At 42.1% G+C, this 27,352-nt stretch overlaps 1 protein-coding gene across 1 annotated transcript in view; it reads right to left on the minus strand.

Moving 5' to 3' along the window:
- LOC136884088 (uncharacterized) overlaps positions 1–27,352 on the minus strand; it is an 85,460-nt gene that overhangs the window by 40,426 nt on the left and 17,682 nt on the right. The window contains exon 2 of the mRNA XM_067156118.2: positions 1,442–1,525. The gene's annotated coding sequence lies outside the window, so the exon portion shown is untranslated. The remainder of the gene's footprint in view (positions 1–1,441; positions 1,526–27,352) is intronic.

Consider the following 27,352-nt stretch of genomic DNA (forward strand, 5'->3'; position numbering starts at 1 on the left):
CAGTTCTCCCCACGTGATTGGTCGCGGAGGAATCAACTCCAGTATACGGACTCTGGTGTAGCGTAGTTGACTTGCAGTCTGTGCAGTGAAGTGTTCCCCGTTAAACATGCCTCGACGACAGAGAAGAGCACGCTATCAACAACTGTCGCCGTTTGAGAGGACTCGGATAACTGGGCTGTGTGAGGCTAGATCATCGCTAAGGACTGTCGCTGCATGTGTTGGCCGACAGGCATCTACGGTACAGCTGGGCATCTACGGTACAGCGTGTATGGCAGCAGTGGTCAAATGAAGGTACCCACACTCGTAGACCGGCACAGGCCCAGCGCGACAGACAACTGTGAGAGAGGATCGCCACATCATTCGGATGGCCCGGATGGAACCCCATGCAACAGCAGCGCAAATTGGAGCAGCTGTGGCACCCCACGTTACACAACAAACAGTTGGTAATCGCCTGCGTGCAGCTGGCTTACGAGCCCGTGTCCTGCAGAAGGTGTTCCATTGACCCCACAACAGCGACGTGTAAGGCTGGCCTGGTGTCGAGGAAGATCGACGTGGGTCGACGAATGGCATAGGGTCGTCTTTAGTGATGAGCCGCGCTTCTGTCTTGCCCGCAGTGATCGCCGGAATCGTGTGCGCCGACGTACTGGGGAGAGGGGCCGCCCAGATCTTATTCTCGAGAGGCACACAGAGACAACACCAAGCATTATGGTCTGGGGAGCTATTGGCTTTAATGTGAAATCACAATTAGTGCTTGTTGAGAGCACTATGACTGCTCGACAGTACGTTGATAGGGTACTCAATCCAGTGGTTGACCCTATGATGGCGAACATTGCTAATGGGATGTTTCAGCAGGACAATGCCGGGTTCACACTGCACGCATCTCCAGAGAAGCTCTCCACGACATCACAACCTTAGAATGGCCCGCCAGATCCACGGATCTCAGTCTTATTGAGCATTTGTGGGACATGATGGGTCGACAACTGGCCAACCGTCCTCAGCCACCCACAACTATGGAACAACTGACCCATGCAGTGCAGCACGCATGGGCCACAATTCCTCAGGAAGCGATCCAGGGCCGTATTGACTCCATGCCTCGACGAATTCATCAATGTATTGCAGCTCGTGGTGGCACATCCTGCATTGATTGTTGTCCAAACTTGCAGGGACCTGAAAGTGTAATAATCGAATCACAACCGAACACTCGTCCTGCATGTTCGATTGCAGCAATATAGCACCACTCCTTCTGCGTGTTGCAACTTCCATTTTCTTCAGTGTATTGTCTCAGTGAAATCAATAAATCTGGCCAAAGGATCTTAAATGAAAAGTACTTTTTTAGCCCTTACTTCTTAAACAACGAGCACGCTATGAGTAGCCATTTCTACTATTGCAGAAAATGTGTATCTATTGAAAGTGCTAATTCCCCTCCGAAATGCAAGCCTACCTTCGAGCTCGACGCTGAAGTCTTCTCGGTCACCAATATCTCTCTAGCCTCTTAGATGGTACTAGGCCTGCATTTCCTCTCATCCTGCAAATGAGAAAGAGACATTAGAAAAAATAAGTTAATAATCCATTGCGTGCACTGTCTATAATTCAAAAACATAGATTCTCCAATTAAAACATCAAAAAACAAAGAAATATTAAATTCACAAGCTGAATAAAATTAATTTAATGCATGCGTATTTAAATTGATTAGACAGACTGCACTAAGGTAACTTCCGTATTTATTTATGTAAAGGACACAACTGTAACAATCAAATGCCGTTTTTTCCTGTTGATTACATCATTCATAATCAGTGACTAGTTAGCAGAACGTCAACAATCTTGCATAGACGCTCAGGAAAAGAAATCGAAAATGGTTATTTTATGTTCCTCGCATTTGATATTTTATCAGGCCTAATTTTAATTATTATCAAAATATAATTCACCTCCCATATAGATACAAGTCCTGTGAATCCCCACAACAAACATCGTATCGATTGGTTCAATAGTTTCTAAGAAAAGAGTCCTGCGAAGAACATATACAATAACATGGACTCATTCTTTCTTGAACGACTGTACAAGCATGCAAATGAGTCATTTGTAAGAATATGAGGATGTTCTTATAGAACGAAGCATGTAACTGCATTATTAATAAACAATGTTCTCTTTCAGGCATATACCCGCTGGTGTTTCATACATTTGTATCTTGTATTCGACAGTCTCTGAAACTTAAAGGTTATACCAACCAAGCCGACATTGAAAAGGATGGCTTCCATCTCAACAACAACAAAATATACATAACTTAAAAAATAAAATAACACTGAAATCTACCTATTTCGTTCGAAGCGGAAGGGTACCTCTTGTTTCGAAATTCCACAGACAAAATTCGCCCTTAAAATTATGTTAAAAAATAAGTAGATGTGCTGTCGATCACGGCAAAGTTTAAATATGTCGTCCGTAAAATAATGATGTTCTGTCCGATTATGGTAAGGTGTAAATATGTGAGAGTCCGAGGTACTTTAACAAAATTCTAAAATTTGAAATTTATATCTTAATTATACAAATATTCCTCGACCTTACTGGTGTAATCGATTAGTCGTTACTCTTTTACTCCTGTTTGATTCTGACTGGGGTCGGTAACACTTATTGTTTAAATTCAGAACTGCATGTTCAGGACGATAAGAATTCTTGCGGGTCAGGGCAACTGAATGGTTCATATTCTAAGGTCAGAGATACCTGTGCGAATATCACCTTCTTCCCGGCCTTTTCTCGTCGATTTCTTGGGGTCGGAAATTTATTGGTTAGTGGTATGGTGTGTTATGTAAAGACGAAGATGTGTACTGATATGAACACAAGTACCCAGTCGCAGATCCAGATGAATTAACAATTGTTGTTGTTGTTTGAGTAATCAGTCCATAGACTGGTATTATGCAGCTCTCCATCCCACCCTACCTGTGCTTACCTTTTCATTTCTACGTGACTACTGCATCCTACATCTCCTCTAATCTGTTTGTCATATTCGTACCTTCGTCTATCCCTACCTGCTTGTCATATTCGTACCTTCGTCTATCCCTACCATTCTTACCTCCCACACTTCACTCAAAAACCAACTGAACAAGTCCTGGGTGTCTTAAGATGTGCCCTATCATTATATCTCTTCTTCTGGTCAAATTTAGCCAAATCGATCCTCTCTCACCAATTCGATTCGGTAGCTATGCATTACTGATTCGATATATCCATCTCACCTTCGGCATTCTTCTCTAACACCCCATTTCCAAAGCTTCTATTCTCATTCTGTCTGAGTTAGTTACCGTCCATGTCTCACTTCTATATAATGCCACACTCCAGATGAAAGTCTTCAAAAACATCTTTCTAATTCAATGTTCGAAGTGAGCAAATTTCTTTTCTTAAGAAAGGCTTTCCTTGCTTGTGCTAGTCTGCATTTTATTTCCTCTTTACTTCTGGCATCGTCGGTTATTTTACTACCGAAGTAACAATATTAATCTACTTCCTTTAAGACCTCATTTCCTAATTTAATATTTCCTGCATCACCTGCCTTCGCTCGACTGAACCCCATTACTTTTGTTTTGGACTTATTTAATTTCATTTTGTACTTCTTCCCCAAGACTCTGTCCATACCATTCAGCAATTTCTACGAATTAACCATACAAAGCTTAAATCCTCGGGTCGGCTGGGAATCAAACCGGGTCCGTATGAACCGAAGACCACTACGCTAACCATTAAGCCAAAGAGGAGGACAATTACAAACTAATAAAGTAATATATAATTAATCAGCAAAAACTGACAGGTTTGTTAAAAGTTACACAGTTACAGACATGTTCTCAGTTCTTTATCCAAAGCGCAAGTCGCTGCCCCTTGGTTATACGCTTTTCTAAACGTGTTCAGAACACTTGGACACAACCATCTCCATACCGAGCAACCTTGACAGAGTAACCGATGAGGTTGTGACACTTGTCCGGAACAACGTGGGGCATTGTCAATACCACATATATTATGTGAATGTCCTGCTTAAAGGACTTAGTAGCCGGCAAGGCCCGCGCTAGCCACAACAATGCCTATAGATTATTTCATGTTAAGAAAACTGCATTGCTCGTATGGCAACAGAGTTACCATATCGAACGGCTCTGCTCAACAGCATCACAGGAAAATGTTGGCAGACAAATTTGTCAATCTAAGTATTTAAGTTCAAGATAAAAGGCCGAAAAAAGTAAGTTGAAAATTAGATTCATGAATCTAGCGAATGGCGGGTTTAGAGGGGTTCATTATGATGTTCGCAGCATATCGGGAAAACGGCGGAGCAAAAACATGTAACACTCAGATTATAAGTTGAAGATAAAAATAGGAATAAAATAAACTGGAAATTAAGCACAGTTCACTATTTTCTCCCTCAGCCTCATCCATAAAGTAAATAAATCACTGTATTGATGTTAAAGAAAGAAATCACACACGTAGACTAATTAATCACATAACACTCACTCAACACAAGACAAGTACGCACTGATGTAAATATTTAAAAAAACATACGCAACACATAAATAGGCAACTTCTCTGCAACAGTAATAAGCTGCCAGGATTCACGGAGTAACGGCGTTACGCGTTACATTACCAGAGCGACACAGAAGGAAAATTAAGGCAACAAAGCTTGTCTGTTCCTGTCATTGTGCTCCCTCCCTGCTAAAGTATTTATGAAATAGAAAAGCGTCAGTAGTTATTTTTATAGCGCACAGACAAAAATGCCTCATCCGTTTTTCTTTCTTTCATAACACAGTATAAATTACATTAAAATTTCACTTAATCACGAGGAATTATGGGTGTCTAGGAGGAGGTGTATTCGCTCCCCGTAGGTCCACAAGAGCAATACTGTTTTCTTAACATGGAATTATCTTCAGATGGGTTGATCCCCAGAATAATTGGACCGGCCTGAAACATGATAATGAATTGTTCACGACACCTGTTCCTAACTAACAGTATTTGGACTTTTCCAGCCCACATCCTTGCATGTGTAGAACTTGTCAGGTTTTACCTGTAGGAATATTTCTCTTCCTGCCTATGGTGCTTATGAACAAATTCCAGTACCGCGAAACGTAACACCAAATCTGCTTGGCAGCATTTCTGATAGAGGGACTTCTTTTAGTATCACCACTTCCCAACCCTCGTTATGGATTATTTCTCTTATTAGATTGATCGCCACGCAGGGGGTGTGGACTTCGGGGGCTCTGCTTAAAGGAAGGGAACCACAGAATAGAGTTAATCATTACACGTGGCAGATTGCCATCATTCTATCCTGTGCACTGAATCAGAATTCTTATGTAGAATCATTAGAATTTACGTTAATTAGGTTAGGTAACAATGATCAAATAATATTGTATTCTAATACAAATAGGTGGAAACAATGGCAGGAGGTACTCCAAATGAGGAGATACAGTCTAAGTTAGGAATTTCTTTTTGTTATTGGAATTTGCTTTACTTCGCACTGACACAGATAGGTCGTATGGCAACGATGGGATAGGAAAGGGCTAGGAGTGGGAAGGAAGTGGCCGTGACCTTAAAAAGGTACAGCCTAGTGTGAAAATGGGAAACCACGGAAAACCATCTTCAGAGCTGCCCTCAGTGGGGTTCGAACCCACTATCTCCCGAATGCAAGGTCACAGCCGCACGACCCTAACCACACGGCCAACTCGCTCGTTAAGAATACACTCGATAGATGAAGATGAAGCTGTTTATACAATGGCTTCGGTGGTGAGGTCATGTCCGCGATCTACGATTACGTTGCCTGCCTCTTACCCGCAGGCCTCGGGCTCGATTACCGGCCTGGTCAGGGATGTTCACTTGTATCTGAGGGCTGGTTCGAGGTCCACTCAGTCTATGCGATTACAGTTGGGGAGCTATCTGACAGTGAGATGGCGGACCCGGCCTAGAAAGCCGAGAGAAACGGCAGAGATGATTCGTCACCTTGGCCATCTCATAATCTGCAGGCCTTAGGGCTGAGCAGCGGTCGCTTGGTAGGCCAAGGCCCATGAGGGCTGTTGAGTCATGCGGTATGTTTGTTTGTTGTGGTCATGTGAGGCGAATGAATGACGATAGGTTACCTAGAATAATAATAGACTCGGACATGGAGAATGAGAGGAGTACAGGGAGACTATGGTTAGGCTCAGTTTTTAATGATAAAATGGTAAGAGATATGAAACTATACGAGGCCACATAGCACGATGCAAACTGAAAATGTTCGAGGAGCTTAGTTCATTTCCAGACGTTTGCAGACTGAACGCCGAAAGGCATAACAGTCTAGAATGGAGATGTATGTGTCATGACTGTTAATCCTTCTTCTACCTCTTTTGCCACACATGTTGGGTCGCAGGTGCGAACTGTGTTGCACATATGGATTTGGCCCAGTTTTACAGCCGGATGCCCTTCCTGACACCAACCCTATGAAGAGGGATTTATTCGCTATTGCGTGTTTCTGTCGTGGTTGGTAGTATGGTCTGTTTCTGAATATGAAGAGGAAAGTGTTGGGCAAACACACTCAATACACGAACCAGAAGAATTTATCGATCACGATTAAAATCTCCGACCCGGCCGGGGATCGAACCCGGGACCCTATGAACCAAAGGTCTGAACGCTGAACATTCAGCCAAAGACTCGGACTTGCCATGACTGTATGTCTACCTCTTAATTCCGCTTCGTGTAAAGGGTCGATGAGGCGAGATGGAATTATATGGATTTTTACGGCCGGATGCCCTTCCTGACACCTACTTCAATTGAGGATCTAATAAAGATGAAATGAATGATAGTGAATGAAACTGGGTGAAAAGGGGGAGATATAGCCTATGAATAGGAACTATCCCAGCGTTTGCCTGGAAGCGAAAATGGAAAACACAGAAACACAGAAACTGGGTGAAAAGGGGGAGATATAGCCTATGAATAGGAACTATCCCAGCGTTTGCCTGGAAGCGAAAATGGAAAAACACAGAAAACCAGTTTCAGGACAGCCGACGGCGGGATGTGAAATCACTCGTTTCCAAAAAGTATACCTTGGCTTCATAGCAGTAGCACGAATGGCAGCCACTCCGTTCAGTATAGACTATATTAAAATCACTAAATAAGTATGTTGGCACCATTGCTTGACATTACATGCAGCTGTCTTAGAGCCTTTTCCCAAAAATGTAAGATTATTCAAGAATAGACTCCAGCATTCTGTAATTTGTATGTAAATGTCTACGTGATAGTGTCATATTTTAATGCAACGCTCAACCCACTGTAAATTGTAGTATTAAAGGCATCTGAATTATTTAAGGTAGTCTATGTGTGAATGTGTTTATGAACGTGCTGTACTTACAATGCTAAGATAATAGTAATTGAACAGCTCAATCTACTACTACTACTACTACTACTACTACTACTACTACTACTACTACTACTACTGTGCTAAGCGTATGGCCTCAGTTACCGTGTGCAGACATTTCAATTTGACGCCATCTGGCTGTCTGTTCGTCAGTTTCGATGTTCCGTTTTAGTCTAGGCCTACTAGATGGCAGGCCGAGTAAACCGAAACTCTCTTGGGCGTCCGTGGCTGAGATTTAATGAATTTTGTCGGGTAAACACCAAATGTTTAGCAAGATTAGCTGTCCCCACCCCCCCGCCACTCGGAGGGCCGGGTTTGATTCCCGGCTCTGCCACAAAATTTGAAAAGTGGTATGAAGGTTGGAATGGGGTCCACTCAGCCTCGGGAGGTCAAAAGTCCGACTACCTCTGCCGTAAGTCACAGTGTAAAATTTTTGAAATACTTACGGCACGTGTGAATTTCAATATGACGGTGGTGTAATGTTAAGCTAGTAGTAAGCTCAACCTATAGTACTGTAAGCCGTAGTGTTAAACACTGGAAATAATTAAGTTGTGTGTGAATTTGTATATGATGATGCTGGATTTAGAATGTTAAACTGTAATTCTGTATTTCTTGTAATAATTTCTTTCCATGGAATTGCTTGTTGTGCTCTGTTTTTGTAGTTGTAGTAGATTTTTTTTTTCTGCTAGGGGCTTTACGTCACACCGACACAGATAGGTCTTATGGTGACGATGGAATAGGAAAGGCTTAGGAGTTGGAAGGAAGCGGCCGTGGCCTTAATTAAGGTACAGCCCCAGCATTTGCCTGGTGTGAAAATGGGGAAACCACGGAAAACCATTTTCAGGGCTGCCGATAGTGGGATTCGAACCTACTATCTCCCGCATGCAAGCTCACAGCCGCGCCTCTACGCGCACGGCCAATTCGCCCGGTAGTTGTAGTAGTTGTTGTTGTTTTGTTGTGATCATTGTCACCAAGATATTTGCCAAATGCTATGTCTTTGTTAATTTATTTATTTATCGTATGATGTACACAGAAAGATTATATAAATAAGTATGCAATATATACACAATATATACAAACAGAAGCCTATAGTTCCAAATCAAGCCCTTTGATCCATTTTAAGGCCTCCTCAGTTGCGTTATGAATGTCCTTCAAAGGACCTTGAAATGCTCTCTGTGGACACTCGACAATTACATGGTGGATGGTCTGTGAGGTAGCTCCACAATCACACCCAGGAGACTTCTGCCAGCCCCATTTATAAAGAGTATAGCCGCATCTTCCTTGATTGACTCTAATCCTGTTTAGAGTCCTCCATTGACGTCTGGGTAGATGGAATCCGGGAGGTTGAACATGAGGTAGGGTCACAAGATGTTGATTGGGAACAGAAGACTGTTGCCATTGATGTAACCAGGCGTTCGTGATGGAGAACCCAGATTCTTCCAGTGTAAGTGCAGCGCGCCAGGATGGAGATCTAGACTTAAGTCGTGGAGAGGCAAATTGATTAATATCTTGATGAACGGGGAGGTTGGAGTCCTGGCTGATCTTCTTCCACAATTTTAGAAGAGCTTCAGACCTTCTTAAGCAAGGCGGTGGAATATTGCTGAGTGTAGGCAGCCAGGCCACGTTTGTAGAGCGAATGCAACCAGTTATAATGCGCATTGCTTGATTTAGTTGAGCATCAATCTTCGCAGTATGAGCACTGTTCAGCCAACTTGAAGCGCAGTATTCGGCAACTGAATAGCAAAGGGCTAGAGCAGTAGATCTCAACACTTGGTTGTTTGCGCCCCAAGAGGTGCCGGCTAATTTTTGAAGGATATTATTCCGACTTTTAATCTTGGCGGCTGTGTTGTTAATATGATGTTTATATGTTAGGGATCTGTCTAATGTGACTCCTAAATATTTTGGGAAGGGACAATGCTGTAAGGATTGATTTCTGATTGTTATTGAAGGCTTGTAGTTGGCAAATTTATTTCTGAGATGGAATACAGATACAACAGTCTTTTGGAGGTTTGGACGAAGACACCATTTTTGGAAATATGTGTCTAGCTTTTTTAGATCTGCTGTAAGTATTTGTTCAGCTTCTGGAAAACTTGGTGTTTGACTAACCAGTAGTATATCATCTGCGTAAATAAATTTCCTGGACTTAGTTGCTGGTAAGTCAGCAGTATAGAGGTTGAAAAGTAAGGGTGCCAGAACAGATCCTTGTGGAAGTCCATCATTCAGTTTGTAGATTTTGCTTACTGCATCATCCGAGAAGATCTGAAAGTTTCTGTTGCTAATCATATTGCCAATGAGATTTGTAAGCTTGACACAGGGGATGGCAGAGATAAGTTTTAACAGAAGCCCTTCTCGCCAAACAGTATCATAGGCTGCTGATAAGTCTAAGAAGACAGCCATACTAATCTTCCGAGCGTTGCTTCACGTCCGTAGGTGAAACCTTAAATTACCCTACACGTGTCCCCCGGGTGGTGCTAAGAAGGCAACGGCGAAGAGATGCGATCGAACTGTCTGAAAAGACCTCTCGGTCATAATGCACAGAGTAATAAAGAAACCGGTCCTTATCAGGACCCGGAAGTCTATAGCCGAAAAATCGGACCTTCAATTCGAATATGCCATCTTAACATCGAAGGCATCAGCAGAGCAAAATGTGAATGTCTAGCTAAAATTCTGAAAGATCAACAGATTGATGTCATTGCGCTACAAGAAACTCATACAGCCAATGAAATGCAACTAAGAACAAGAGGCAAGACCCCAGGCTTCAAGTTAGTGGCTCACAATAATCACGAGATGTATGGCTTAGCTACCTATGTGAGAAACAATATTACCAACTACGCAGTAGTCGACTGTAGCTCAAGTGATGACATTTTCACTGTCACAATTAAAATTAATAATCTAACAATAATGAACGTATATAAGCCACCAAACACAAAGTGGCCCACTCCTCCTCTACCATCCTTACAACACCCAACCGTAATCATAGGGGACTTCAACAGTCATCACACATGTTGGGGCTATCAACAAAATGATCTAAATGGGGAGGCAATTGTTGACTGGATGGATATGGAAAATCTTTGTTAATAATAATAATGTACATCATTATACCTGGATGCAAAATAGAACACAGTAACAATGTTTTGTTCAGTGAAGGTGGACTAGTGTTCATTATTATCATCATCATCATCATCATCATCGCATATTAATTAATGATCACTCTGACAGCCTAACGCCACTTCATTAATCTTTCAGCCTTGAACATGTGCGAAGTTTCTTCACAAACCTGTTGATGTGTACCTGACCCGCCACTCTCCTTGAAGAAGTCCTCACGTATTGATTTAACTGACTTTATGCCTGTTTCCATTAGCACACATTATTGGTGAATACATTAAAGCGACGTCATATTAGCTTAGAATGAAACAAGTAGAAAGACTTGCCTCTCTCTCTCTCTCTGTGGTATGTTCGAAGAAAAATACCGCATATTTTGACAAGGCAAGGCCTTGAAAGAAAATTATAACGAAATTGTGCAATCTGTGTCCAAAAAATTCCAACACTAACTGAATTACTTGAGAGTTCCCTAAATAACCAACCGGTTTATTGAGAACACCCGAGAATTGAATCAGTGTTGTCAATATCAGAGGTTTCCCTCTGATTCTGAAGGTTTTTAATTTCTTGTTGTGAATTTGTATATGATGATGCTGGATGAATGTTAAACTGTAATTCTGCATTTCTTGTAATATTTTCTTTCTATAGAATTGCTTGTTGTACTCTGTAGTAGTAGTAGTAGTAGTAGTAGTAGTAGTAGTAGTAGTAGTAGTTGTTGTTGTTGTTGGGTAATTGTGTTTTAACTTTATTATGGCACTACTGTAATATCCACCTGGATATTTGCCAAATGCGATGTCTTTGTTAATAATAATAATAATAATAATAATAATAATAATAATAATAATAATAATAATAATAATGTACATCATTATAATTGGACGAAAAATAGAATACAGCAACAATGTTTTGTACAGTGAAGGTGGACTAGTGTCCATTATTATAATCAATAGGGTCAGAGGTAAGGGGGAAATCTAAACGTTTTCTCGCGATGTTTCCTGGCAGTTTTAAATATTTTCATTATTATTATTATTATTATTATTATTATTATTATTATTATTATTATTATTAGATTTTTTAAGTGTACGATAACATTTTGACTTTCGACCTATTTTGTTTTTGCCCGATGAGCGAGATTAACATGAAAGGCTGTCTACGAAAAAATGAAAAGTTAAAGAAGCCTAAATTAACTCACTGCTCCTTGGCTAAATGGTGAGTGTTCTGGCATTTGGTGGTGGTGGTGGTGGTGATTATTGTTTTAAGAGGAAGTACAGCTTTTTTTTGCTAGTTGCTTTACGTCGCACCGACACAGATAGGTCTTATGGCGACGATGGGAAAGGGCTAGGAGTGGGAAGGAAACGGCCGTGGCCTTAATTAAGGTACAGCCCCAGCATTTACCTGGTGTGAAAATGGGAAACCACGGAAAACCATTTTCAGGGCTGCCGACAGTGGGGTTCGAACCTACTATCTCCCGAATACTGGATACTGGCCGCAATTAAGCGACTGCAGCTATCGAGCTCGGTGGAAGTACAACTAGGCAATTATCCTCTATATAACACTTTTTTTGCTAGTGGCTTTACGTCTCACCGACACAGATAGGTCTTATGGCGATGATGGGAGAGGAAAGGCCTAGGAATTGACAGGAAGCGGCCGTGGCCTTAATTAAGGTACAGCCCCAGCATTTGCCTGGTGTGAAAATGGGAAACCAGGGAAAAACATCTTCAGTGCTGCCGACAGTGGAATTCGAACCCACTATCTCCCGGATGCAAACTCACAGCAGCGCGCCCCTGACGACACGGCCAACTCGCCCGGTCTATATAACACTAATCAGAGAGAAAAAATGGATCAAATTAATATATATCGGCCAAAGAAAGACAAGGGCCACGAAGGACAGACTATACCACGAATGCTCTAATACAGCTGGGGTCGGAAAAGAACAAACGTTGACCAAGGGAGCTCGGATAGGATAGATGAAAGTGAGGAGCCTGACACAAATAAGTTGAAGCAAGCTAAGGGCCCTGTGGTCGCCAACCCATGGCCCAAGCTGAGAGCCCATGGGGCCCCTTCTAGTCGCCTATTACGACAGGCAGGGGATACCGTAGGTGTTATTCTACAGCACCCCCCACAGTTGGGAAACCACAGGATCAAAGGTACGAGGGAAATCTAGAGATTTTCTCTCGATGTTCCCTGGCAGTTCTAATTATTTTATGATCATAGTTAGGACTTTTTTTAGTGTACAGTACGATAGCATTTTATCTTTCGACATTTTTTTTTAGATGAGTGAGTTTAACATGAATTATGCATTACATTCCTGTCACTTCATTTAGATTAGGATGTTCTAAGGAAAAAATGAAGAGTTAGGGAAGCCTAAATTTCCTTACTGCTCCGTGGCTAAATGGTTAGCGTTCTGACCTTTGGTTCAGGGGGTCCCGGCTTCGATTCCCGGCTGGGTAGTGGATTTTAATCTTAATTTTAATTTGTATGGCTTGAGAGCTGGGTGTGTGTGCCGTTCTCATCCGAAGTCACCTTAGGTAGAGGCCGTCTACTAGGAAAAGACCTGCTCCAGGACTCTCCGGAAGCATACGCAATTATTATTATTATTATTATTATTATTATTATTATTATTATTATTATTATTATTATTATTATTATTATTATTATTATTGAACGCGTTAACCGCATTGTCCGGGTCATGAAGCCGTGAGCTTTCATTCGGGACAGAATGAGTTCGAATTCCACCATCGGTAGTCATGAAGATAATTTTCCGTGGTTTAACATTTTCACACCAGGCGAATGCTGGGGCTGAGCCTTAGCCAAAGCCACGGACGCATCCTTCCTACTCCTGGCCCTTTCCTACCCCATCGTCGCTATCCACTTGAAACATAAAATCTATATATAGCATCATGAAATACATTTCTCTGTTCCGAGCACTTCCCAGTACCGATCTGCGTGTTATTTTCTAAATGAAAGCCTGCATTGTTATGCTTGAGCGTGTTGTTTTCAACATGAGAGAGAAGCAGAACGTTAACCTCATCCTTTACAAGGATCTATTATTTTATTTATGCAGCAGAAAAGGGAACTACTCTATAAGAGCGTTGAGCTAGGATAAGCTTATTTGGTTCGTTCCTTTGTAAGCTCAATGTAGATATGCTTCGCTCTGCAACTTTTGCCCTTTGTTTATACCGTGCACTTCCTGTTGAGAGTCATATATCGTAAAGAGATCCGGGACTCACTTGCAACTTGACTATGGCATGGAATACAAGCGATCATGCTATGCTGAATAACATGTAACTCTTGCCATCATCTAAGACAGTTAGCATCAACGAAGTAACGAACTTCTTTTCAAAATGCTTCCATCTTCGTAAGAAAGTTTCAGATACGGCTGGGAATCTTCACTGCCTGGAAATACATTCTAGCCTCGCCATCGATAAGTGATTGTACTGAGAATGGTATTAATTTTTCTTCTTCTTCTTCTTCTTCTTCTTCTTCTTGTGGTGGTGGTGGTGATTATTGTTTTAAGAGGAAGTAATCACCGAGCAAGTACCCGCGGGTTTGGGTCACGTAAGTATCAGTTTGAATTCGGGAGACAGTGGGTTCGAACCCCACTGTCGGCAGCCCTGAAGATGGTTTTCCGTGGTTTCCCATTTTCACAGGCCACGGCTGTTTCCTTCCCACTCCTAGCCCTTTCCTTCCATCGTCGCCGTAAGATCTATCTGAACCGGGCGAGTTGGCTGTGCGGTTAGGGGCGCGCAGCTGTGAGCTTGCATTCGGGATATAGTGGGTTCGAACCCCACTTTCGGCAGTCCTGAAGAAGGTTTTCCGTGGTTTCCGATTTTCGCATGAGGTAAATGCTGGGGCTGTGCCTTAATTAAGGCCACGGCTGCTTCTTTCCCAATCCTAGCCCGTTCCTATCCCTTTGTCCCCATAAGACCTACCTGAGTCAGTGCGACGTAAAGCAGATTGCTGATTGGTCTTATTCTTTTTCTTCTCTGTTCCATGATTTTTCCCAGCTTTTCTGACCCCTCTCCTCCTTACATCCTCTCTTGGACCCTAGCAGAACAGTATTTGGATTTTTCCAAGTTCTTCATAATTCTAACTCTCCATCTTGATTTTGGCGTTCTAGTGATGAAATGAAATGTCGTGTGGCTTTTAGTGCCGGGATATCCCAGGACGGGTTCGGCTCGCCAAGTGCAGGTCTTTCTATTTGACACCCGTAGGCGACCTGCGCGTAGTGATGAGGATGAAATGATGATGAAGACAACACATACACCCAGCCCCTGTGCTATTGGAATTAACTAATTAATGTTAAAATCCCCGACCCGGCCGGGAATCGAACCCGGGACCCTCTGAACCGAAGGCGAGTACGCTGACCGTTCAGCCAACGAGTCGGACGTTCTAGTGATGATTCACGTTCTAATGCCACCCTCTCAGCTCCTCTGGTCTTCTTTTAGTTTGACTAAACAATCTGAGTCGAATTACTTTTCATTTTTCTGAGGTTTTTCTCAGATTGACTAATGACGTCATCTCGAATTTAGTCCAACCCGGTCATTCATTCCAAGCATTATTTCCAGGCTTGAGACATCTAACCCAGTCTTAATTCAGTAATAATAATAATAATAATAATAATAATAATAATAATAATAATAATAATAATAATAATAATAATATGGATAGTAGACGACTATCTTCCACTCCGCGATGGGTCTTCATGGCCTGTACAGAAATGAAATGTCGTATGGCTTTTAGTGCCGGGATATCCCAGAACGGGTTCGGCTCGCCAGGTGCAGGTCTTTCTATTTGACTCCCGTAGGCAACTTGCGCGTCATGATAAGGACGAGATGATGATGAAGAGAACACATACACCCAGCGCCGTACCATTGGAATTAACCAATTAAGGTTAAAATCCCCGACCCGGCCGGGAATCGAACCCGGGACCGTCTGAATCGAAGGCCAATACGCTGACCGTTCAGCCAACGAGTCGGACACCTGTACAGAGATAATTTGCTTTTGTTGTTATTCTTTAACTTCTTTTCAATTTTGTTTTTGCTAATAGTTTATATTGTATGCTATTTGTTTTACGTCGCACCGACACAGGCTGGTCTTATGGTGATGATGGGATAAGAAAGGGCTACGGCTCAGAAGGAAGTGAAATTTAAGATAGAGTTCCAGTGTTTGTCTGGTGTGAAAATGGGAAAACTTGAAAACAATTTCAGGACTGTCGACAATGGGGTTCGCTCCCATCGTTTCCTGAATGCAAGCTAAAGTCATATAGCCCGAACCGCACAGCCAGCTCACTCATACAATTGCAATAGATCGGGAGAGATGTCGAGATATCGGAATGTTATTCATCAAGAGGTTTTTAACGTGCCAGAAGCCAACGACGCTGAACTAATCATATTGAAATACCTTCGTATGCTACTGGTATCGACCTCGCTACTCGCATCTTCGGAATAGTAGACGAGTAAGTTTGAGTGGTGTCTTTAAAAGTAGGAAAGATCACAATATGAAGATAAAGTGTGAATTCAAGAGGACAAATTGGGGTAAATATTCATTTATAGGAAGGGAAGTTAGGGATTGGAATAACTTACAAGGGAGATGTTCAATAAATTTCCAATTTCTTTGCAATCATTTAAGAAAAGGCTAGGAAAACAACAGATAGAGAATCTGCCATCTGAGCGACTGCCCTAAATGCAGATCAGTCGTGATTGATTGATTGATTGATTGATTGATTGATTGATTGATTGATTGATTGATTGATTGATTGATTGATTGATTGATTGATTGATTGATTGATTGATTGATTGATTGATTGATTGAAAGACAATGACTGGCCAAATGAGCAACCAAAGTCGGTTTCAAATAAGCACAGTTATTGACAGTATTTTGGGTTGGATCACACTTTGTGCTGGGAAGACTTGGGGGTAAGAAGACGAATAGATTAAGCACAATGTTCCGAGCTGTCAATGGAGAGATCGCTTGGAATTACATTAGTAGACGAATAAGCTTCAGTGGATATTTAAAGAGTAAGAAAGATCAGAATATGAAGATAAGGTTGGAATTCAAGAGGACACATTGAGGCAACTACTGTTTTATAAGAAGAGGAATTCGAAATTGGAGTAATTTACGAAGGGAGATGTTTGATATATTTCCAACTTATTTGATATAATTTAAGAAAAAGTAAGTAAACAACCGATTTGGGATCTGTCACGTAGGTGACAGCCCTAAATGCAGATCAGTGGTGATTCAGTGAATAACAGATTTCAATGAAACTTAGTGAATGATAAATTAGTACATCCTAAATTTAGTGCAAAGAATCATTTCGCCATAAAATTAACGGCAGTGTTATAATAAACTGGTGAAAAATAACTGGGTGACTCGGAGTAGTTAGCTGCTAATGACGTAAAATGACCTTACTGTAAAAAAATAGAGGGTACCAATTGTTATAGGCTACTCCAAAGTTACATAAAACACATTGCATCGAAAATTAAATTTCGACAACAGTTAACCGTCAGCTTGCATTCGGGATATAGTGGGTTCGAACCCCACTGTCGGCAGCCCTGAAGATGGTTTTTTTAACACCAGGCGAATGCGGAGCTGTATCTTAATTAAGGCCACGGTCGCTTCCTTCCCACTCCTAGTCCTTTCCTCTCCATCGTCGCCATAAGACACATCTGTATCGGTGCGACGTAAAGCAACTTATAAAAAAAGACGAAAAGACACGCTCTAAAAGGCTATTTTACTTTCTTTTAGAACGAAACAGGCCATTCTGTGTTTAATAGTGTGTACTTTGTTATACATTATACTTGAACGTTTGTGTTTGACAAACTGAACAGATTTTAAGTTACAATGAACTGAGTCGACACTAGAGAGGATGGCTTCCTTCTAAATAAATAAATAAATTAATTAAATGTATTTGTGACACTGTGACGAAACTTGAATTAGGGCCTCAAAGCTGAATAGTTCACGCTTATTGTATCTGGTCTGAGTTCACAACACTAGTTTTAGAATAACACTTGCAGTGAGGGTATTTACGGCCGTCTTGGATCGTGACCACTTCAGGTAGCGCCTAAAGTGCCTTCCGCCTTCACCTATCTTAAACATTTCAACACAGCCAAATTTTAAGGATTCACAGTTACATTAACAGCGATAGAGCTGACGTAAGGACACCTAAAGAAAGTGTAGTGAAAGTGTTTAAATTAAGAATTTGCGTTCAAGAGTTCAGGGAGGAGTACTTTTCTACCTACTACCAAAATGTTTTCATTCCTTCTCCGAAGGGGGAGGCGAGTCTCTTAGAAGGTGACGCCGTCTCTCAGGCCGGGAGATTTGTTGCAGTGAAGGAGGTGCTCGGAGAAGGTGAGGGGATTGGCAGTCGTGGTCTATACTAGGAACTGTCCTGGCATTCGCCTTAGTGCAGGAGAATGGAAAACCACGGAAAACCATTCTCAGGACAGCCGACGGTTGGGGCCAGGCGTGAGGCGCAGCCGCTGTCCCGACTCCAGAATGCAGAGGCGTAGAGCCACGTTAGAGCCGTGGCCACCCCTCCTCTGTTCGGTTGGCCGGTTGGAGTGCAGAACTGTTGGACCACGGATCAGCCGTAACCACTTATGGGCCGAGACCCACTCTGCATATACCGGTGCTTCTCTACCGAAGAAAAAAAGCCTCTTGTGCGAAGTGTCGTGCGAAGTTAAAGTGCTATAAAACGTTTTAATGTCCATCAGCATACCGACACTTATTATTATTATTATTATTATTATTATTATTATTATTATTATTATTATTATTATTATTATTGTTTTACAATTTGCTTTACATCGCGCCGTCATAGACAGGTCTTGTGGCGACGATCGGATAGGAAAGGGCTAGGAGTGGGAAGGAAGCGGCCGTGGCCTTAATTAAAGTACAGCCCCAGCATTTGCCTGATGTGAAGCGACACTGCTAGACATAAAAATGATAATATGAATGTGAAATAAGAGTTATGTTTTGTGTTGTAATATATATATATATATTACTTCAATTAAATAATGTGTGCCCACGGAGCTGGTTTGCAGGAACAGCGTTACGGTCTCTGTCACCTTTGTGTAATACTTAAATTCTTCTTCTTTTTCTATTTCCCACATCTGTGAGGTCGCAGGTGTGAACAGTGTAACGCATCTGGATATGACCCTGTTTTTACTGCCGGATGCCTTTCCTGACGCCAACCCTACATGGAGAGATGTAATCAGTAATCACAATTACGTGTTTCTGTGGTGGTTGGTAGTGTAGTGTGCTGTCTGAATATGAAGAGGAAAGTGTTGGGACAAACACAAACACCCAGTCCCGGGCCAAAACAATTTATCAGACGCGATTAAAATCCCCAACCCCTCCAGGAATCGAACCTGAGACCCTCTGAACCGAAGGCCTCAATGCTGACCATTCAGCCAATGAGTCGGACTGTGTAAGACTACAATATCAATGAAAATATCTTCGGTATAGATCACAGTTTCATAATTGATAATGAATTTATGATAGAGACTAGTGGCAAAAATCATTCGTTAGAAGTAGATACGTTTGGTCATATTTTCCATTTTTGGGCCATATTTAGCTATTTTTAAGAGGGAGCCTCCGTGGCTCAGGCGGCAGCCTCTCACCATTGGATTCCGTGGCTCAAATCTCGGTCACTCCATGTCAGATTTGTGCTGGACAAAGTGGAAGTGTGACAAGTTTTTCTCCGGGTACTCCGGTTTTCCCTGTTATCTTTCATTCCAGCAACACCCTCCAATATAATTTCATTTCATCTGTCAGTCACTAATCATTGCCCCAGAGGAGTGCGACAAGTTTCGGCAGCTGGCACATTTACTGTCCTTGCCGCTAGATGGGGCCTTCATTCATTCCATTCCTGACCTGGTCGAATGACTGGAAACAGGCGGTGGATTTTCATTCAGCTACTTTTAATAATATATTTGCCTGCAGAAGATGTTTAGGCCCTAAACATCCGAATCATAATGATAATAATACACTGACTGACAGAGCAAATGCAACACCAAGAAGGAGTGGTTCGAAAGGGATGAAAGTTGGGAAAAAAACAGAGACGGCACGGACGAATAATTGATGTTTATTTCAAACCGATATGCAGGTTACACAATGCGCACGGCATCGGCTCAGTAGGATGTAGGACCACCGCGAGCGGCGATGCACGCAGAAACACGTCGAGGTACAGAGTCAATAAGAGTGCGGATGGTGTCCTGAGGGATGGTTCTCCATTCTCTGTCAACCATTTGCCACAGTTGGTCGTCCGTACGAGGCTGGGGCAGAGTTTGCAAACGGCGTCCAATGAGATCCCACACGTGTTCGATTGGTGAGAGATCCGGAGAGTACGCTGGCCACGGAAGCATCTGTACACCTCGTAGAGCCTGTTGGGAGATGCGAGCAGTGTGTGGGCGGGCATTATCCTGCTGAAACAGAGCATTGGGCAGCCCCTGAAGGTACGGGAGTGCCACCGGCCGCAGCACATGCTGCACGTAGCGGTGGGCATCTAACGTGCCTTGAATACGCACTAGAGGTGACGTGGAATCATACGCAATAGCGCCCCAAACCATGATGCCGCGTTGTCTAGCGGTAGGGCGCTCCACAGTTACTGCCGGATTTGACCTTTCTCCACGCCGACGCCACACTCGTCTGCGGTGACTATCACTGACAGAACAGAAGCGTGACTCATCGGAGAACACGACGTTCCGCCATTCCCTCATCCAAGTCGCTCTAGCCCGGCACCATGCCAGGCGTGCACGTCTATGCTGTGGAGTCAATGGTAGTCTTCTGAGCGGACGCCGGGAGTGCAGGCCTCCTTCAACCAATCGACGGGAAATTGTTCTGGTCGATATTGGAACAGCCAGGGTGTCTTGCACATGCTGAAGAATGGCGGTTGACGTGGCGTGCGGGGCTGCCACCGCTTGGCGGCGGATGCGCCGATCCTCGCGTGCTGACGTCACTCGGGCTGCGCCTGGACCCCTCGCACGTGCCACATGTCCCTGCGCCAACCATCTTCGCCACAGGCGCTGCACCGTGGACACATCCCTATGGGTATCGGCTGCGATTTGACGAAGCGACCAACCTGCCCTTCTCAGCCCGATCACCATACCCCTCGTAAAGTCGTCTGTCTGCTGGAAATGCCTCCGTTGACGGCGGCCTGGCATTCTTAGCTATACACGTGTCCTGTGGCACACGACAACACGTTCTACAACGACTGTCGGCTGAGAAATCACGGTACGAAGTGGGCCATTCGCCAACGCCGTGTCCCATTTATCGTTCGCTACGTGCGCAGCACAGCGGCGCATTTCACATCATGAGCATACCTCAGTGACGTCAGTCTACCCTGCAACTGGCATAAAGTTCTGACCACTCCTTCTTGGTGTTGCATTTGCTCTGTCAGTCAGTGTATTATGAAGGAAAAAAAGTAATAGTATGAATAAAATCATCAAATCTAGTGATATTAAGGAAGAATCTTTAAATCACATGTACAAAACGCACATTGTAATTCTGCGTTGATGGAGTGAAAGTTCCTTATGGGGATCATTGTAAGTGCCTAGCTGTTAATATAAGGAAAGATCTTCATTGGAGTAATCACATAAATGGGATTGTAAGAAGGGTACAGATCTCTGCACATGGTTATGAGGGTATTTACGGGTTGTAGTAAGGATGTAAAGGAGAGGGCATATAATTCCCTGGTAAGGCCTTAACTAGAGTATGGTTCCAGTGTATGGAACCCTCCCCAGGATTACTTGATTCAAGAACTGGAAAAAAAAAATATCTAAAGAAAAGCAGTTCGATTTGTTCTGGATGATTTCCGACAAAAGAGTATCGTTACAAAAATGTTGCAAAGTTTAGACCTGGAAGAATTGGCAGAAAGGAGAAGAGCTGCTCGACTAAGTGGTATGTTCCGAGCTGTCAGTGGAGAGATGGCGTGGAGTGACATTAGTAGACGAATAAGTTTGAGTGGTGTCTTTAAAAGTAGGAAAGATCACAATGTGAAGATCAAGTTGGAATTCAAGAGGACAAATTGGGGCAAATATTCGTTTATGGGAAGGGGAGTTAGGGATTGGAATAACTTACCAAGGGAGATGTTCAATACATTTCTTTGAAATTATTTAAGAAAAGGCTAGGAAAACAACAGATAGGGAATCTGCCACCTGGGCGACTGCCCTAAATGCAGATCAGTAGTGATTGATAGATTGGTTGATTGATTATATACAAACATATGGATATTAAATACTATATATATATTAATTAAAAGAACGATTCAAAAAGGTATACATTTCAAGAAAATACCGAAATATCGCTTTCAATTTAAAGGTGAAGAGAAGGAATGGTACGAAGGCGAGGAAGAAAATGATCTGTGAAAAGTGAAATAATGCTGAAGAGGAAGTAGGAGGAGGTATTTCGAGGTTGCAGCTAGATTATTTATTCATGTTTTCCTAGTATTTCGTCGCAGGCATGTCTAGAAGCTGAGTTGCTGGACATGTTTCTGACGTCCAATGGTAGGAGATCCCATTACTGGGCTGCGGTAACGCTGAATGATTAGGCCCGTATTTGCCAACGCGAACGAAAGCTTTTATCTTGATTTAAAGCAGGGAAAACCGATATAACAGTTAAATCTGTATTCACCAATAACTTTACCTCGGTTTAAAATTTTACCGAAGAAAGACTGGCTGGTAAAATAGGAAATCTAAGATAAGATATTTCAAGATGGCAGCTCGTAGACCACTTGAATATTTAACTGAAAGAGAAAATCAGAGCGACGAGGAATATGACCAAGAATACGAAGAGGAAAAACACATCCAGGTGAATAAAATTTATGCGTTGCATACAGAACTTTGAGGACGACGATGGCCCTGATTTTGAAACGCATTTTGGGTTATATAAAGCTGTGAGACCGTAGTCTTATCCATGGTCGAACATATCATGGAATTCCCAACAAATAGGTAAGCCTATGATGAATTCGCGATTATAGCTTATACCTTGTATGGTACATAATAATAATAATAAAAATAATACTAATAATAATAATAATAATAATAATAATAATAATAATAATAATAATAATAATAATCATTTAATGACAAATTTCCAGAGAAAGCCCAGAAAACATCAGGCAGTAATTGGACGGAAGAAAGAAAACAACGCTGAGAAAGGATGAAATTTTGGGAAGACAAGAAGAGGAAAACGATTTCATATGGTCCTAAGATGGCCTAATCGAATGAATGAATGAATGAACTAATACATAATCATAATAATAATAATAATAATAATAATAATAATAATAATAATAATAATAATAATAATAATAATAATATGCGCAGTAGGTTAGTTGTTGTCCTCTTGTTCTCGAAGGTATCGTGTTCCATCTCGATTGTGGCCGGTGGCATTTGAGTGTGTAGGCTCTCGATACGTTAAAGAACTCATCTGGAACCAAAATTCCGACATCTCGATGTTTCTTAAGAATCTGTAGCCACTAAATGGATTATTATTATTATTATTATTATTATTATTATTATTATTATTATTATTATTATATTTCACCCATTTACCCTCCAGGGTTGGATTTCTTCCCGGATTTAGTGAGAGATCCCACCTCTACCCCCTCAGGGGCAGTGTCCTGAACCGTGAGACATTTGATCGGGGGGATGTAACTGGAGAGGAGGACCAGTATCTCGCCCAGGCGGCTTCGCCTGCTATGCTAAACAGGGGCCTTGTGGGGAAGGGAAAGGGGAAGATTGAAAGGAATGGGTAAGGAACGGGGAAGGAAGCGGCCGTGGCTCGGCATTTGCCTGGAGGACAAGTGGGAAACCACGTAAAACCACGTCGTGGATGGCTGAGGTGGGAATCAACCCCCCTCCATTCTACTCAGTTGAACTCCCGAGACTGAGTGGACCCCGTTCCAGTCCTAGTACCACTTTTCAAATTTCGTGGCAGAGTCGGGAATCGAACCCGAGCCTCCAGGGGTGGCAGCTAATCACACTAATGTCCCACAGAGGCGGACATTATTATTATATTGTTATTTATATTATTACTAGCTATATTACCCGGCGCTGCCCGGGCATTTCATTGTTTCCTTTAGGTACTTTAATTACCTGTTAATTATGTGTGAAAAGAATTCTTGTAGATTTCGTTATTGTGACGTTGACTGATTAAGAACTAGTTCGTAGTTTAGAAGTTATTGTTGTGTTTAATTTCAAGTCTTATAGATTATTTTCTTTCTCGTTAATCAAACTAATCTCGGTAAGTTTGGACATTTTTTTCACGTAACTATGGATTCGACGCTAATATTGATCGTCTTCGATTATTCTTGTACGTCATTCCCTCCCTTAGGTTTGCTAGAAGGTGTTTTACTCCTCCAGTATCTTTTCGACGTAGTAATTCGTATTTGTACGAAGTTTGGACGAGGCTATTCTGGAAGATATTGTACACACGTACATCTACAATTTAAGTAATCTTCTTTGCCACACCTTTTACTTTTAGGATTTGTATTACTTATTTCAAGTGGGTTTTCATTTAGTTTTCTTAATTGTTCGCCCGGAAGGACGTGGGTTCGAATCCCCGTCAGGAAGTCGTAAAATTAAAGAAATGAGACTTCCACTTCCGGAGGTGCATATGGCCCTGAGGTTCACTTAGCCTACTCAAAAAATGAGTACCAGGTTAATTCCTGGGGGCAAAGGGGGGCGGACATACAGCTAACCACTCTAGCCCATCACGTGCCGAGGTTATGGATAGTGGAAGCCTTTACCTTCCACCCCTCCAAGTGGCCGGGCGTAGAGCTAACCACTCTACACCATCACGTGCCGAGGTTACGGATAGTGGAAGCCTTTACCTTCCACCACTCCAGGGCCTTCATGGCCTGTACGGAGATGACTTTGCTTTGCTTTTCTTAATTGTAACGTTGATTGATTGTTCATTAACTATTTTATAAATTTTTAAATTGAAATACTGTTATGTGTATAACTTTAGGTTTTAGTTTGGAATTATTTTGTTTTGCCTTAAAGTATTTCCTTGAGGCAGCCCAGATTGTCTGGGAAGTAGTTGATCCTTTCAAACAATAATAAAAATAAGTTATAACGTAATGTATTTACGCATGGCATTATATATATGATGTACACGATTCCAACTGTCACCGGAACTGTCACCAATCAGCCGAGCGACACCGAAAACTGTGTAAACAACATTAATACCGGTGAATTTGGACATTTTCTTTATCACCCCTTCTGCCGATGGGTGCTGAACTTGGACTAAAACGACATCTGGAGTGTCACTATTCATCTCAGTGACTCCGGAAACTATGGATTCGACACTAATATAAGCTCTTTTCGATTATTTTGCATGTTACCCCCTCCCCATGGATGGCTTATCCCTACAATATATTTTCGAGATTGTAACTCATATCCGTATCGAGTTTGGTTGAGAGCTGTGATGGGGTATGACCTTCAACTTAAAGGCATCCGGAGTGTCAGTATTCATCTAAGCGACTCCGAAAATCTACGGATTCAACAGTAATATTCGTCGTTTTCGAATATTTTTTGGTATCATCCCCTCCGCCAGGTGCGCTAGGGGTGTCTTACTCCACGTATTTTTTTTCCAGATAGTATAGTAAGTCATGTGTGCACCAGTTTTACTTGAGAGCTATGCTGGAATATAACACACACATCGATAATCTCGGTCATTTTCGATATTCCTTTTTCACCCCTTCTCATCCTCCATTCCTACTGGGCCTGAAGTATGAGTTAAACGGCATCCAAAGAGTCACGGAGTTAGGGGAGTGCTGCCCCCACAGTCATTTTTTGTTTGTTTGTTTGTTTGTTTGTTTGTTTGTTTGTTTGTTTGTTTGTTTGAAAGCTATGCTGGAACATACATTCATCCATAATCTCGGTTATTTTGGATATTTTCTTTTCAAACCCTTCTCACCCTCGTGCCGATGCGGGTGGTCTTAAACGACATCTGAAGTGTCAATATTAATCTCAGCGATGCCGAAAACTATGGATTCTACTTTAATATTGGTCGTTTCCTATTACTTTTATACGTACTCCATCCCCTTTCCACTCCCGCACACACATAAAACCATAAACTGGCCCAGTTTGGGCTTTTTTCAGCCCTTCTCACTCCCATACCGATGGGAACTAAACTTGGATTTAAACGACAAGCGGAATGCTACTGATCATCTCAGCGATCCCGAAACCTATGGTTTCGAACACTATTTTCGATTATTTTTATATATGCCACCCCTCCGACCACAACCCGTAGGGTTGGCTTACTCCCACAGTGCTTTTTTACGAGACAGTCATATGCGCAGCAGAATCTTTCCTTGGCCTAGCCTACATTTACGCTCGTGCCTATTTCGAACACCAGGCCTGTAATCTACTGGAGAATCCTTGAGTTGACGTTGCCATGGTTACTGCTGGTCATTGTTTTATTCTCTCCAAAATTACCTGCCGGTGAATCATGAGACATTGATAGGTCTCTAAGTTCAGCCAACTTTGAGCAATCATAAAATCAATTCATTAAATGATCACTCCAATAATTGCAGGTGAAGGCAATATATTCTGCACTTAGCAAGTTGCTAAGCAACTAACACTTTAATTAATATTCTGATATTATTATTTTCATCGTCAGTAATGCCATTGCATGTAGCCATGTTTGATTAATACCTGACAAGCCAGACAGCACTTCCTCTGATCATGGCAGAATACTATTCTCTGCTAGATACTCTTTGATTCTCTAACCTTTCCCAGATTCCAAATATATTCAACAGATGGCAGAGCGTTCCTGATAACTTACATGCTGCTAAGAAAAAAAAAAGTCTGTGCACAAACAGACGCCATCATGACATACGCCTTAGACATTATCTGGAAACACCTATCGAAGGATAACCTAGATACACTAGAAGAAGTGAAGGCCAAAACGTTCTCTGCCTGGGAAAAACCGCTCCTTCAAGAGCTCACAAGACAACCGTTCTATATAGAAGGACTGCAATTAAAAATACTATTGTTTTCTATAGCGCAATACCAAGCTTTACATCAAGAACTACAGGATTAAAAATCTAACGTATGGATAGACTTTCACCAAACATACAGCATGATGGCGTCATAATGGATGAATTCTGACTACGAACTGCGCCATATTATAACACGTTTCTTATTAACGTTCATAAAACCATAGGGAAGGGCAGGCAAAACAATATGACTACATCAGGCATAGGAAGACGAATTATCTGACCTATTAATAACGAATGCTGCGGAGCAGTATGGGTCCTCTAGTTCACAATGAAAGGAGAACTTCGTTTTGGTAAACCGGGATAATAAATGCTGTGGTGCATACAGCAGTGAGCGTTATCCGAGATAATGGCATTATCCGAGTTTTGAAAATCTAAGATAACAGTAAAAGTAACCGATGTTGATGAATACGGACCTTAGGATATATTATCGTTCCGTGTTCACCCGACCGGAGTGTCATTCATTTTATCACGAACTCCTCAACTGAGGTTGGCGTAGTGCCATATAAAATAATCTCATGTAATTCCCGATCCCGTATCAAGAAACGGGACAAAGGGGGTAGGGATAAACACTTTGTGTTACAGGATCGGGTATTTTTGTTATTGTTTGTAACGTTCCAGTTATAATTCAATCGGGTGCATTCTTCGACCAGCGGACCAAACCTACACCCATGTGAATGCACCTCGAATGGAATCACCACTAACATGATAGTGCGTTGTTGACGATCTGGCCTCAGAAAAATTATATTTCACCTAAGGAAACAAGCGACACCGTGGCACTGCCACATATTGCCTGTCAGCCCTATCTAATAAGCGACTTCACGAGTAGAGGTGACGTACAATGGCGTGTCCAGTGTTGTGGTATGGAAAAAGAGGTTACGGGAACGATGTTGATCCACGAA

Source organism: Anabrus simplex, chromosome 1 (genome assembly GCF_040414725.1).
Source record: "Anabrus simplex isolate iqAnaSimp1 chromosome 1, ASM4041472v1, whole genome shotgun sequence".
Taxonomy (NCBI): domain Eukaryota; kingdom Metazoa; phylum Arthropoda; class Insecta; order Orthoptera; family Tettigoniidae; genus Anabrus; species Anabrus simplex.